General features: G+C 36.9%; 1 long non-coding RNA gene across 2 annotated transcripts in view; it reads right to left on the reverse strand.

The window, feature by feature from the left end:
* LOC116589460 overlaps window positions 1-15,487 on the reverse strand; it is a 54,212-nt gene extending 38,725 nt beyond the window's left edge. For both annotated transcript variants that reach the window (XR_004285291.1, XR_004285292.1), the window contains exon 1: window positions 15,411-15,487. This is a non-coding gene — a long non-coding RNA (uncharacterized LOC116589460). The remainder of the gene's footprint in view (window positions 1-15,410) is intronic.
* Between the last annotated feature and the right edge of the window lie 33 nt (window positions 15,488-15,520).

Raw genomic sequence — 15,520 nt, forward strand, 5'->3', positions numbered from 1 at the left:
CGGGAATTTTATCCTGTTTTCTTCTAAAAGTTTTATAGTTTTAGTTCTTATATTTGTGCCCTTGATCCATTTTGAGTTAATTTTTGTACATGTGTTAGGTGAGGGTCCACTTCATTCTTTTGCATGTGGATATCCCGTTTCCCAGCATTAATTGTTAGTTCTAACAATACTTTTGTGGACCACTCAGGATTTCCTATACATAAGAGCCTTTCATCTATAAACATAAATAATTTTATTTCTTCTTTTGCCTGATATGGATGTCTTTTATTTATCTTTCTTGCCTAATTCCTCTGGCTAGAACTCCTAATACTTGAACAGAAGTGGTTAAAGTGAACATCCTTGCCCTGTTCTAATGTTAAAGGAAGTTTTCAGTTTTAACTTCAATAACATGCAAAAGCTCTCCTCCTTTACAACTTTATCCTCACATCTTTCAGTTGTTAATGTCACAAAATGTTATCTTTATATACTGATTTGATAATTATCTAATATAATCTAGTATAATCTAATAATTCTTTCAAATGCATTAATTTCTTAAATCATATAGAAAAATATGTGGAGTTACAAACCAAAGTTGTAATAATACTAGCTTTTAAACTACTATTTTTTAAATGTATTAGTCTCTTCAATCATGTAAAAAACAAAAAGTAGAGTTACAAACCATTGTTACAATATACTAGTTTTTAAAAAATTTCTCAGGTATTTAGCTTTACTGAGATCTTTATTTCTCCATATGGCTTCAATTTACTATCTAGTGACCTTTCATTAAAACTTGCAGTATTTCCATTAGCATATATTGCAGGGGAGGCCTACTGGTAACAAATCCCCTCAGCTTTTGTTTATCTGCTAATGTTTTAATTTCTCCCTCACTTTTGAAGGGCAGTTTTGCTAGATAAAAAATTCTTGGTTGACGGGTTTTTTGTTTGTTTGTTTGGGTTTTTTGTTTGTTTATCACATTGAATATGTCATCTCACTGTCTTCTGGCATGGCCTCCAAAGTCAACCAATAACTCACCAATTCACCAATAATAATTGCTGAAGGCAAGATCCACATTAATGCTATAATTCTAGAGCAACATTTTAAGGAGAAACAGAATATGTGCATAACCTTGAAATACCTACCCCAAAATGTTTATTAAGAATTATGCTACTTTTTAACATATGTCCAAGAATTCTTTGATATTTCTCCTACCAAGGTGTGGAACTTAATTCCACTTCTCAAATGTTAGATCTAGTGACTTATTTCTATTGAATAGAATACAGAAAGGGAAAAATATTAACTTTACGGCAGAGAAACCTGATCAAGCATTGCCTTCACCAAATATTCAAGGTTAATGTAACCAATAATAAGTCATATTGGTATCATGTGCCCCTAAAATGATAACACTTTGCTTCTATATTATTCTTCCCTCTAACTCATAACTCTTGACGAATAATGACAAAATTGTATTAAAATGTACCCATGGCATTTTAATTTATGGAGGTGAATAAGTGATGATATGGAGAGACTTTATATCCTTGAAAGAATTTATTACTTACAATTCCCAAGAGAAAGGGATATGCCATGCCAAGCAGGACCACAGAGAGAAGCCCCAAATTTGGTCAGGAGGGAGAAGTAGGAGTGAGGGGGAAGCACGGCCTAAAACTATTGTTATTTTCCATGGAACAGGCAAGACAGGACAGGAGAAACAGCTTAGGACTGGTTACTTCAAATAACATCAACTGACTCTGAGCCAGAGTAGTATGGTACCTGGGCCTGGGTGACTTAAAGTGGAGGAAATATTGGCTTAGTATGTGAGAATTAGATAAAGACCGTGGTTGAGAGTACAGACCAGAATTGGTTGGAGGGTTTATAATATGATTTCCATGTAGCTGTGAATGCTAGGTCATAGGGGTGATGAAAAGAACTGTGGCTGTTAGTCTGGCCCTGTCATCTATGGATACAAAATAAATGAACACATGACCTAAGAAAACACAGAACAAAAGACATTACATAAACTCATATTGAGGAATAGTCTATAGAATAACTTGAGCAGTACTCTTCAAAACTATCTAAGTCATGAAAAACACCTAGAAACTGTCTCATATTGGAGGAGACTAGCTACATAGAATGGTATGGTGTCCAAAATTTGATCTTGGAACAAAAAAGAGAAGCAGTGGGAAAAGTCAAAGAAAATTTCTACCTTAGTAACAATATCATCCTAATAGGAATTTCTTAAATAAAGGTACAATGATTATATAAGATATAAACCTAAGTTAAGGGTGTATGGAAACTTTATTCCATCTTCACAATACTTCTATAAGTTTAAAATTCATTCAAAATAAAAAATTTAGGGAGGAGTCAAGATGGTGGAGGAGTAGCAGGCTGAGAAGACATCGGGTAGCAGGAGATCAGCTAGATAGTTTATCAAATCATTCCGAACACCTAAAAATCCAACAGGAGATCAAAGAGAAGAAGAGCAGCGATTCTAGAAACAGAAAATCGACCACTTTCTGAAAGGTAAGACCTGTGGAGAAGTGAGTCCAAAGCAATGGGAAGATAGACCGCAGGGGGAGGGACCACCTCCCAGCAAGCAGTGGAGCAATGGGGCACAAAATCAGAACTTTTAACAGTCTGCTCCACTGATGGACATTGCTCCAGAGGCTAAGCTGGGGTGAAGCCCACATGGGGACAGCGTGATCTCAGGTCCCATGGGGTCACAAAGGATCAGGGATGTCTGAGTGTCGGAGAGCTCACAGGTATTAGAGTGGGAAAGCTGGCTACAGAGACGGAGCCGAGGAGTGAGTTCTCAATTCGGGGTTACCTTAAACTGTGATCCATGACACAATCATGCCACTGCTCTTTAAGCAGGGACCCCACAGATGGAAGATCCAGGGAGACCCCCCTGGAAGAGTGGCAGGGATCTGTTGGGATTGGAGACTATAGGTGGGGCTGTATGCCAGAGACAGAGATGCTTGGTCACAGGCTGGGTGAGCTCAGAGTGCAGCCAAAGGCTAAGGAGACCGGAGTGATTGAGAGCTTTTCTCTGAGGGTGCACTGAGGAGTAAGGCTGAGAGCTCTCGGCTCCTCCAGCCAGAGATTGGGAGGCTGACATTTTCATTCCTGTCCTCCAGAGCTCTACAGAAAGCATTCAGGGAACAAAAGCTCCCAAGAGCACCCTAGCAAATACTTAGCCCAGCCCCTGGAAAGGGCAGTACAATTCCGACTCGGGAATAGACACTTAAGAATCACTACAACAGGCCCCTCCCCTAGAAGATCAGCAAGAAATCCAGCCAAGACCAAGTTCACTTATCAAGAAGAACAGCGGAATTCCAGAGGAGGAGAAAGCAAAGCACAGAATTCATGGCTTCCTCCCCACAATTGTTTAGTCTTGCTAAGTTAATTATTGTTTTTAATTTTATTTTTTTCTTATTCTAATTTTTTAACCTTTTACTCTTTCCTGTTTTAAAGTTTTTTAACTAGTTTATCTTAACAATACCTTTCATTAAAAAACTTTTTGAACCTTCATTATTATAGTCATATTTTATCCTTCATTGTATCTAACTTTATTTTTTGTATACACGGGGTTTTTTTCTAAAAAATTTGGGATACAACTTCTTCTAATAGATCGAAATACACCCTGATTCTAGCACAGGGCTTTGTTCTAGTCTCCAGCCTGGGCAAATTCTCTCCACTTTCTTTTTCTTTCTTTTCCCAACCAACTTATCTTATCAACTCCTTTATAGAATTTTTTTAAAATTTTCATCTTTATACTCATATTCCATCCCTACATCATGTTTACTCTTGTGTGTGTGTGTGTGTGTGTGTGTGTGTGTGTATTTTACTTTCTTTAAAATTTTGGGAGGTAGCTTCTTCTACGAGACCAAAATACTCCCAAAATTAAGTGGGTGGCTCTGTTCTACTCACCAGTCTAATATATATATTTTCCTTTTTCGTTTAAAAAAATTTTTGTAACTTCTTTTTATGCCCTTTCTTCCCCCTATGATTTTGGGTCTCTTCTGATTTGGTTAAATCACATTTTCCTAGGGTCTTTCCCACCCTTTTAGTATTTTATTTTCTCCTTCATATATTCTTATCTGGATATAATGACAAGGTGGAAAAACTCAACACACACACAAAAAAGAACAAGAGACACTACTGATGGCTAGGGACCTAATCAATAAGGACATTCATAATATGTCAGATCTAGAGTTCAGAATGACAATTCTCAAGGTGCTAGCTGGGCTTGAATCAGACATGGAAGATATTAGAGAAACCCTGTCTGGAGAAATAAAAGGCCTTTCTGGAGAAATAAAAGAACTAAAATCTAACCAAGCTGAAATAAAAAAAGCTATTAATGAGGTGCAATAAAAAATGGAGGCTCTTACTGCTAGGATAAAAGAGACAGAAGAAAGAATTAGTGACATAGAAGACCAAATGACAGAGAATAAAGAAGCTGAGCAAAAAAAAAGACAAACAACTACTGGACCACGAGGGGGAGAATTCGAGAGATAAGTGATACCATAAGATGAAACAACATTAGAATAACTGGGATTCCAAAAGAAGAAGAAAGAGAGAGAGGGGTCGAAGGTATATTGGAGTAAATTATGGTAGAGTATTTCCCTAATACGGTAAAGGGAACAAGCATCAAATTCCAGGAGGTGCAGAGAACCCCCCTCAGAATCAATCAGAATAGGTCCACACCCTGTCATCTAACAGTAAAACTACAAATCTTAGTGACAAAGAGAAAATCCTGAAAGCAGCCTGGGACAAGAAGTCTGTAACATACAACAATAAAAATATTATACTGGCAACAGACCTATCCACAGAGACCTGGCAGGCCAGAAAGAACTGGCATGATATATTCAGAGCACTAAATGAGAAAAACATGCAGCCAAGAATACTATATCCAGCTAGGCTACCACTGAAAATAGAAGGAGGGATAAAAAGCTTCCAGGACAAACAAAAACTAAAAGAATTTGTAAACACCAAACCAGGTATACAGGAAATACTGAAAGGGGTCCTCTAAGCAAAGAGAGAGCTAAAAGTAGTAGACCAGAAAGGAACAGAGGTACTATACAGTAACATCACCTTACAAGCAATACAATGACACTAAATTCATATCTCTCAATAGTTATCCTGAATGTAAATGGGCTAAAAGCCCCAATCAAAAGACACATGGTATCAGAATGGATAAAAAAACCCATCAATATTCTGTCTAAAAGAAACTCATTTTAGACCCCAAAGACACCTCCAGATTTAAGGTGAGGGGGTGGAAAACAATTTACCATACTAATGGACATCAAAAGAAAGCTGGGGTGGCAATCCTTATATCAGATATATCAGATTTTAAGCCGAAGACTATAATAAGAGATGAGGAAGGACACTATATCATACACAACGGGTCTGTCCAACAAAAATATCTAATAATTTTAAATATCTATGCCCCTAACATGGGAGCAGCTAACTATATAAAACCAATTAATAACAAAATCAAATAAACACATCGACAATAATGCGATAATAGTAGGGGACTTTAACACCCCCCTCACTGAAATAGATCATCCAAGCAAAAGATCAACAAGGAAATAAAGGCCTTAAGTGACACACTGGACCAGATGGACATTACAGATATATTCAGATTATTTCATCCCCAAGCAACAGAATACACATTCTTCTCTAGTGTACATGGAACACTCTTCAGAATAGATCACATCCTGGGTCACAAATCAGGTCTCAACCAGTATCAAAATACAGGGATCATTCCCTGCCTATTTTCAGACCACAATGTTCTGAAGCTAGAACTCAATCACAAGAGGAAAGTTGGAAAGAACCCCAATACATGGAGGCTAACGAGCATCCTTCTAAAGAATGAATGGGTCAACCAGGAAACTAAAGAAGAATTTTAAAAATTCATGGAAACAAATGAAAATGAAAACATAATGATTCAAATCTTTGGGACACAGCAAGAAAGTGTATAGCAACACAAGCCTTTCTCAAGAAAGAAGAAAGGAAGATTTCAAATACACAACCTAACCCTACTACACCTAAAGGAGCTGGAGAAAAACAGCAAAGAAAGCCTAAACCCAGCAGAAGAAGATAAATAATAAGGATCAGAGCAGAAATCAATGAAATAGAAACTGAAAGAATGGTAGAACAAATCAACAAAACCAGGAGCTGGTTCTTTGAAAGAATTAATAAGATTGATACACCCCTGGACAGACTTATCAAAAAGAAAAGAGAAAGGAGGGGCGCCTGAGTGCTCAGTGGGTTAAAGCCTCTGCCTTCGGCTCGGGTCATAATCTCAGGGTCCTGGGATTGAGCCCCACATCGGGCTCTCTGCTCAGCAGGGAGCCTGCTTCCTCTTCCCCTCTCTGCCTGCCTCTCTACCTACTTGTGATCTCTGTCTGTCAAATAAGTAAATAAATAAAATCTTAAAAAATGAAAGAAAGAAAGAAAGAAAGGAAGGAAGAAAGAAAGAAAAGAGAAAGGACCCAAATAAATAAAATCATGAATGGAAGCAGAGCGATCACAACCAACACCAAAGAAATACAAACAATTATAAGAACATACTATGAGCAACCATACACCAGCAAATTTGACAATCTGGAAGAAATGGATACATTCCCAGAGACACATAAACTACCACAACTGAACCAGAAAGAAATAGAAAACCTGAACAGACCCATAACCAGTAAAGAGACTGAAGCAGTCACCAAAAATCTCCCAACAAACAAGAGCCCAGGGCTAGATGGCTTCCCAGAGGAATTCTACCAAACATCTAAAGAAGAACTAATTCCTATTCTCCAGAAACTGTTCCAAAAAACAGAAATGGAAGGAAAACTTCCAAACCCATTTTATGAGGCCAGCATTACCTTGATCCCAAAACCAGACAAAGACCCCATCAAAAAAGAAGATGACAGACCATTATCCTCGATGAACAGAGATGCAGAAATTCTCACAAAATACTAGTCAATAGGATCCAACAGTACATTAAAAGGATTATCCACCACGACCAAGTGGGATTTATTCCTTGGCTGCAAGGTTGGTTCAACATCCACAAATCAATTTGATACAATACCTTAAAAAAAGAAAAAACAAGAACCATATGATACTCTCAATAGATGCTGAAAAAGCATTTGACAAAGTACAGCATCCTTTCTTGATCAAAACTCTTCACAGTGTAAGGAAAGAGGGTACATACCTCAGTATCATCAAAGCCATCTATGAAAAACCCACAGCAAATATCATTCTCAATGGGAAAAAGCTGAGAGCTTTTCTGCTAAGGTCAGGAACACGGCAGGGATGTCCATTATCACCACTGCTATTCAACATAGTACTAGAAGTCCTAGCCTCAGCAATCAGACAACAAAAGGAAATTAAAGGTATGCACTTCGGCAAAGAAGTAGTCAAACTCGCACTCTTTGCAGATGATATGATACTTTATGTGGAAAACCCAAAAGACTCCACTCCAAATCTGCTAGAACTTGTACAGGAATTCAGTAAAGTGTCAGGATATAAAATCAATGCACAAAAATCAGTTGCACTTCTATACACCAACAACAAGACAGAAGAAAGAGAAATTAAGGAGCAAATCCCATTTACAATTGCACCCAAAACCATAAGATACCTAGGAATAAACCTAACCAAAGAGGCAAAGAATCTGTACTCAGAAAACTATAAAGTACTCACGAAAGAAATTGAGGAAGACATTCCATCCTCATGGATTGGAAGAACAAATATTGTAAAAATATCTAAGCTACTTAAAGCAATCTACACATTTAACTCAATCCCTATCAAAATACCATCAATATTTTTCAAAGAAATGGAACATTAAATAATCCTAAAATTTATATGGAACCAGGAAAGACCCCAAATAGCCAGAGAAATGTTGAAAAAGAAAACCAAAGTTGGTGGCATCACAATTCCAGATTCTAAGCTCTAGTACAAAGCTGTAATCATCAAGACAGTATGGTACTGGCACAAAAACAGACATATAGATCAACGAAACAGAAGAGAGAGCCCAGAAATGGACCCCCAACTCTATGGTCAACTAATCTTTGACAAAGCAGGAAAGAATGTCTAATGGAAAAAAAAGACAGTCTGTTCAAAAAATGGTGTTGGGAAAATTGGACAGCCACATGCTGAAGAATGAAACTGGACCATATTCTTATACCACACACAAAATAGACTCAAAATGGATGAAAGACTTCAATGTGAGACAGGAATCCATCAAAATCCTTGAGGAGAACACAGGCAGCAACCTCTTTGACCTTGGCTGCAGCAACTTCTTCCTATAAACATCACCAAAGGCAAGGAAAGGCAAAAATGAACTACTGGAACTTCATCAAGATCAAAAGCTTTTGCACAGCAAATGAAACAGTTAACAAAAAACAAAAAACAGCTGACAGAATGAGAGAAGATATTTGCAAATGACATGTCAAATAAAGCACTAGGATCCAAAATCTATAAAGAACTTCTCAAATTCAACACCCAAAGAACAAATAATCCATTCAAGAAATGGACAGAGGACATGAACAGACATTTCTGCAAAGAAGACATCCAGATGGCCAAAAGACACATGAAAAAGTGCTCCACATCACTTGGCATCAGGAAAATACAAATCAAAACCACAATGAGATGCCACCTCACACCAGTCAGAATGGCTAAAATTAACAAGTCAGGAAATGACAGATGTTGGCGAGGATTTGGAGAAAGGGGAACCCTCCTATGTTGTCAGTGGGAATGGAAGCTGGTGCAGCCACTCTGGATAACAGTATGGAGGTTCCTCAAAAAGTTGAAAATTGAGCTACCCTATGACCCAGCAATTACACTACTAAGTATTTACCCTAAAGATACAAATGTAGTGATCCAAAGGGGTATGTGCACCCCAATGTTTATAGCAGCAATGTCCATAATAGCAAAATTATGGAAAGAACCTAGATGTCCATCAACAGATGAATGGATAAAAAAGATGTGATGTATGTATATACAATGAAATACTGTGCAGCCATCAAGAGAAATGAAATATTGCCATTTACACAACATGGACGGAACTAGAGGGTATTACACTAAGCAAAATAAGTCAATCAGAGAGAGACAATTATCGTACGATCTCTCTGATATGAGGAATTTGAGAGGTAGGGGGTCATGGGGGGGTGGGGAGGGGAATGAAACAAGATGGGATCAGGAGGGAGACAAACCACAAGAGACTCGTAGTCTCATGAAACAAACTGAGGGTTGCTGGGGGGTAGGGGGGTTAGGGGTAGGGTGGCTAGGTTATGGACATTGGGGAAGGTATGTGCTATGGTGAATGCTGTGAAATGTGTAAGCCTGATGAAACCTGTACTCCTGGGGCAAATAATATGTTATATGTTAATTTTAAAAATGTAAGAAAAAAAAACCATATAAAACAAATTTTATATAAATGTAAACTATATAAAATGTAAATGTAAAATGTGAACTATATAAAATGTAAATATATATAAAATGTATTTTACATAAATATATAAAATATAAATATATAAAATGTACTATATAAAATGTAAATATGTAACATATATATTTATGTTAATAAAATGTTTTTAAAATAACTATGTAAAATGTAAATATATATATGGTCATAATTGGTTATAATACCACTATCTTTTTTTATTATGTATACGATCTATGATGGTATCCTTTCTTTCATTCCTGACACTGGTCACTTGCATATCCCTTTTTTTTTTTTAATTTACCAGTCTAGCAAGGTTTTTATCAATTTAACTAATGTTTTCAATAACAAACATTCAGCATTGGCTATTTCCTCTGTTTTTTAAATACCTCATTGATAGCAAGCTTATATTTTTATTTTCCTTCATTCTACTTACTCTAGATCATGGGTTTGCAAACTACATTCCATAGGACAAATCTAGCCCAATTCTCGTTTTTGTAAGTAAAATTTTATTGAAATAAAGTCATACTTGTGAGTAGCTACAATAGACCATGTATGACCTGTACAATCCAAAGTATTTATTACCTGGCCTTTAACTGGAAAAGTTTACAGACCTCTGCTATAGATTTACTTTGACATTCTTCCACTAGCATAAGGTAGAAATCTAGGCCATTGATTTAAATTTTTTTCTCCTTTTCTAAAATAAACACTTAAAGCTATCACTTTTTTCTCTAAAAGTGTTTTTAACTATAGCCTGTAAATTTTAATCTATCATATTTTTGTTATTCAATTTAAAATATTTTTCTCATCTTCTTTGTTTTTGCTACTTTAATCTACAGGTTACATGCAAATGTCTTAATTTCTAAATGTTTTCAGTTTTTAATGAAAACTGATTTCCAATTTAATTCCACCGAGGTGAGCCAATGGTTTCTGATAATTCATCAAACATATTTTGGATGCTGACCAACATGCACTTGAATTTAATGTATTCTACCAGTTTTAAGTTTAGCACTCTGAAAACGTCCATTAAAGATGGATTATGATCTTAAGTTACACCACATTCTCTTTTTTTTAAGATTTTATTTATTTGACACACAGAGAGAAAGAACGAGAGCGTGCACAAGTAAACCGAGTGGCAGGCAGAGGAAAAGGTAGAAGGAGTCTCCCCAGTGATCAGGGAGCCTGACACGGGGCTCAATCCCAGGACCTTAGGAACATGACCTGAGCTGAAGGCAGCCACTTTACCAACTGAGATACCCAGGCACTCCAAGTTATACCACATTCTTAATGATGCTGTGTCTGTTGAGAGAAGTATTTTAAAATACCCAACTATGACAGTAGACTAGGCTATGTATTTAGTTCTGTCAATTATTGCTTCATGTATATGAATATACACACTTATATATATATAATATATAAATATACACTTAAATTAGATTTTCCTAGTGATTTGATCATTTTATTATTATGCAATATCTCTTTTCCTTTGGTAATACTCTTGTCTTGAGGTCTACATTATCTGTTATTGGTAAAGCCACTCTAGCATTTTAATGCTTACTGTTTGATTGACATCTTTTAAAAAATCCCTTTATTTTCAACCTATATGTATATTTATTTTTAAAATGCATCTGCTAGAGGGCATATAGTTGGGTATGAGATTCTCCAGTCTGATAATCTCTGCCTTTTAATTGGAATGTTTAATCCATTTTTTAATTGGAATGTTTAATCCACTTATATTTAATGTAATTTTTGGTATGGTTAAAATAAATCTCTTTATTTGTTCCTATTTGCCCCCATCTAATTCTTTTGAAATTGATGACATATGTTTACTATAATATATTCAAATTACCATTTCAACATGTAACCAATATAAGACATTATTAGATGTTTTACCTTCTTTTTTTTAACTTTATTGAGGTATAATTGACAAATTATAAAAAAAATTAAAGGCAACATCATGATGATATGATATACATACACACCATTCTGAAATTATTCCTCCCATCTAATTAATTAACATATCCATCATTTTGCAAGCTTAGGTTTTTCGGGGTTTTTCTTTTGGTGAGAGCATTTAAGTTCTACTCTCATACAATATAGTTTCCAAACCATGAACATATAAACTGTAATCACCATGTTACACATTAGGTCCTTAGACCTTTTTTATTGTATAGATGAAAGTTTATACCTTTTTACTAACTTCTCCCCATTTCCCCACCTCCCCATTCCCTGGCAATAATATTCTACTCTGTTTCTATGAGTTTGACTTTTTTTGATTCCACACATAATAGAATCTAAATGCAGCATTTGTCTTTTTCCATTTGGCTTATGTCACTTAGAATACTGTCCTTAAGGTCCATCTGTGTGTTGCAAATGGACATTGTTTGGGGTCTTCTGTTCAAATCTTTAATCCATTTTGAGTTAATTTTCTGTGTGGTGTAAGATAAGGGCTCAGTTTCATTTTTTCCATGTGGCTACCCAGTTTTTCCAATACCACTTGTTGAAAAGATTATCTTTTACCCATTGTATATTCATGCCTCCTTTGTTCTAAATTAATTGGCCATACAGATATGGGTTTATTTCTGGCTCCTTCTCTAGTCCATTGATTGTATGCCAATACTATACAGTTTTGATTACTAAAGCTTTGTAATATAGTTTGAAATCACAAAGTGTGGTGCCTCCAGCTTTGTTCTTGTCAAGAGTATTTTGGTTACTTGGGATGTTTTATGGTTCCCTGCAAATTTAAGGAGTTTCTCTTTATATGAAAAATGCCATTGGAATTTTGATAGGATTTGCCCTGAATCTGTAGATTGCTTTGGGTAGTATGGCATTTTAAAAATATTCAACCTTCCAAACCATGAACACAGAAAATATTTCCATTTGTTGGTGTCTTCCTCAATTTCTTTAAACAACATCTTATAGTTATCAGTGTATAGGTCTTTCACCACTTTGGTTAAATTTATTGTTAAATATTTCATTCTTTTTTACACAATTATAAATGGATCATTTTTTTAACTTCTGATAGTTCATTGCTAGTTACAGAAACACATCGGTTCTTCTACATTAATTTTTTGTCCTGTACCTTTACTGAATTAATTTATTCTAATAGCTTTTTGGTAGAGACCTTAGGGTTTCCTATACACAATATAATGTCACCTGCAGATAGAGATGATTTTACTTCTTTTCCAATATGAATGCCATTTATTACTTTTCTTACCTAATCTCTCTGGTTAGGACTTCCAATACTATGTGAATAAGGGTGGTGAGAGTGGGTATCTTTGTCTTGGTCCTGATTTTAGAGTCATAGCCTACAGCTTTTTACCATTAAGATATTAACTATGATGTCACAATTTTCTCATCTGTAAGTCTTTGTACTCCTAAACCCTTTGGCTAAAATGCCCTTTCCAAAGCCCTCCTTACTGCCAACTTTCTACTCATTTTTCTCATGTCAGATTAATATAGTCAGTCCTAGAGAAGCAGTCTTGAAATCTTTTAGACCTGTGATGTCCAATGAGATAGCCACCAGTCATAAATACCTACCAAGTTCTTAAAATACAGATAGCCTGAATTGAGATGTGCTCTACATAGGAGATTGAAGGCTCAGTTTACAAAATTATAAAATTATGTTATTTATAATTTTATATTGATTACATATGAGATATTTTGGATGTACTGGGTTAATTAAAATATATTATTGAAATTTATTTTTATCTTTTTTAACTTTTTTAATGTAGCTACAACAAAACTCAAAATTACATGTGGCTTACATTATATTTCAATTGGACACACCTAGACTAGATGAGGAACAGACCCTTTTTTCAATACCCTGTAGTTTTTTGCTTTAGATGTATTTATTTTATGTGTTACGGTAAATTTTATCCTGTAGTAGACTACAAACACCTAATGAACAAGGGGCTGTCTTGTTAACATGGTGATTTCAGTGCTAAGGGTACTAAAATAAAAAAGTGAATCCCCATTATTCATAGACCTCATATTTGTAAATTTTCCTGTGCATCCAATTTACTTGTAATCAGTACTAGCACTGCTTTCACAGTCATTTATGGACAAGTAGAGAACAGCAAAAGATAGAAGCCATTCAATGCATATTTTCCTAGCTGGGGCCAAATGAGGTGATGTACTGCCTTCTTATTACAGCTGTCAAATTAAACAAGTGTTTCTTTTCAGTCTATTAGTGCCACTTCTCACATTCTTGTAACTTCGTTTGGTGACATGGCTATTTAAAATGGCCTTGGAGCATAGTGCTAAAATGCTGTGTAGTATTTTGTAGCACAAGAGACTGTGATGTGTCTTATAGAGAAAATACATGTGTTGGATAGGCTCCCGCGGGCGTAATTATAGTGCTGTTGGCTGTGTGTTCTTAAACTAAAACACACATAAAACAAGATTATGTATTGGTCAGTTGAAAATGTTATGACCAGAGGCTCACAGGAACCTAACTCTGCATTTCCCCTAGGAGCAATGGTTCAGTATTTGCTGATTCAGTGTTCCAGCAACTTCACTAGAATTTACCGCATTTGCTGAATGAATGAAGCCAGATCATTTGATTCCAAATCCAAATCTTATGCAGATGCAGTAATGGTATTAGTTAAAGCAGTGACTGTGGAGCCAAACTGCCTAGAGTTCAATCCTGGCTCTCTGATTTGCTAACTGTGTGATTGTAGGCAAATTACTTTTCTCTGCTTTTTTCTCACACTTAAAAATGTACATAAAACAGTAGTTGTTAATGGTTGTCAGAGGATGGGTGTGGGCAGAGGGGACTGACCACAAGGAGGCAGGAGGAAACTTTTGGAATGGGGCAAATATTGTTTATCTTGATTATAGTGATAGTTACGTAACTGTCTATGTTTTTCAAAACTCACAGAGCTAAGAAGGGTAAATTCTACTTTGTATGAATTATAACTTACTAAACCCGAGGTTTAAAAAAGCGCAAGAGTTAAGATTAAAAGAATGAAGCATATGAAACATTTAATGCCCTACCCACTCACATAAATGCTAGCCATCATTCTGGTAACACGAGACAGGGAAAAGTTAGGAGGTATAAGGAAAAGCTGAATGGACTCATGAACCAGGGTTCTAATTTAACTCTTTCAAATATTAGCTACAGGCTGAATTCGGTTTATGAGAGCTCCTTTGCTTCTTACAGAGGTTAAACTCCATATGTGTGAAATATCCGTCCAAACCGGAGAGCCACACAGTAATGTGAGAAAGGGGACTGACTCTTCATGAGACAGCAATTCAGAATTACAGGACCCCGTACGCCGGGGAGTGTAGGTCACCTCTCCAAAGAAGAATGCAGTGCACTGTGAAATGGAACATAAAGGAGCACATTTCTTTTAAGAACCTTGGTCCTTAATCCTACTCAAGTCTCTATCGGTTCCTGGTCGACTATGAAGACAACCCAACTGCTCTAATGGAGTATGAACATACCTAAAACTCACAGAAATGCCATTGCCGAGAGGAAAGAAGAGCCAAATTTATCGGAACTGAACTGGTCTGAGTTTCTGGACGCGACTATGCGGTAGGAGTCGGACACCCATTCACGCCCACAGTTCCACAACAGACTAGTGTGAGGAATGGGTTGGGTCATTTCACGCTGCTGTTTGCTTCGGGGATGTCTCAGCAGTTCCCACCCCCCAGGGCGCTGCTGACCCCGCCCAGGCACCCACCGGCAGTTACTGCCAGAATTTCATGGATGGCTGGGGCTGAGCCGGTAATAAAATACTGCACTTGGTCTCTTCCTCCAGGAGCAAGTATGGTTTCGACCACCAACCTCGGCCAGAAGTTCGACCCCAAAGTTCCCTCCATAAACCCCGCGGGACACCCACTGAATTCGCGTGCCTCGCACGTCCTGACAACAGTCGCGCGACAACCACCACGCACCTGAAGGCAAGGGCCACCAAGCGCGCGGTTTGCTTCCAGCTAACTTCGACTGGGACCCTGGCGCAACGAACCCAAAAGTTTGAGGTACAAGCTTACTTACCTTTGAGTTCACCCTCCGCACCCGCACTCCAGAAAGCGTTCTTCACGCCGGAAGTGCATTAATCCGCAGCACGTGGGGTTGCCAGGGCGCGCTTCACGTGACTGGGCGGG

Source organism: Mustela erminea, chromosome 1, assembly GCF_009829155.1.
Source record: "Mustela erminea isolate mMusErm1 chromosome 1, mMusErm1.Pri, whole genome shotgun sequence".
NCBI classification, from domain to species: domain Eukaryota; kingdom Metazoa; phylum Chordata; class Mammalia; order Carnivora; family Mustelidae; genus Mustela; species Mustela erminea.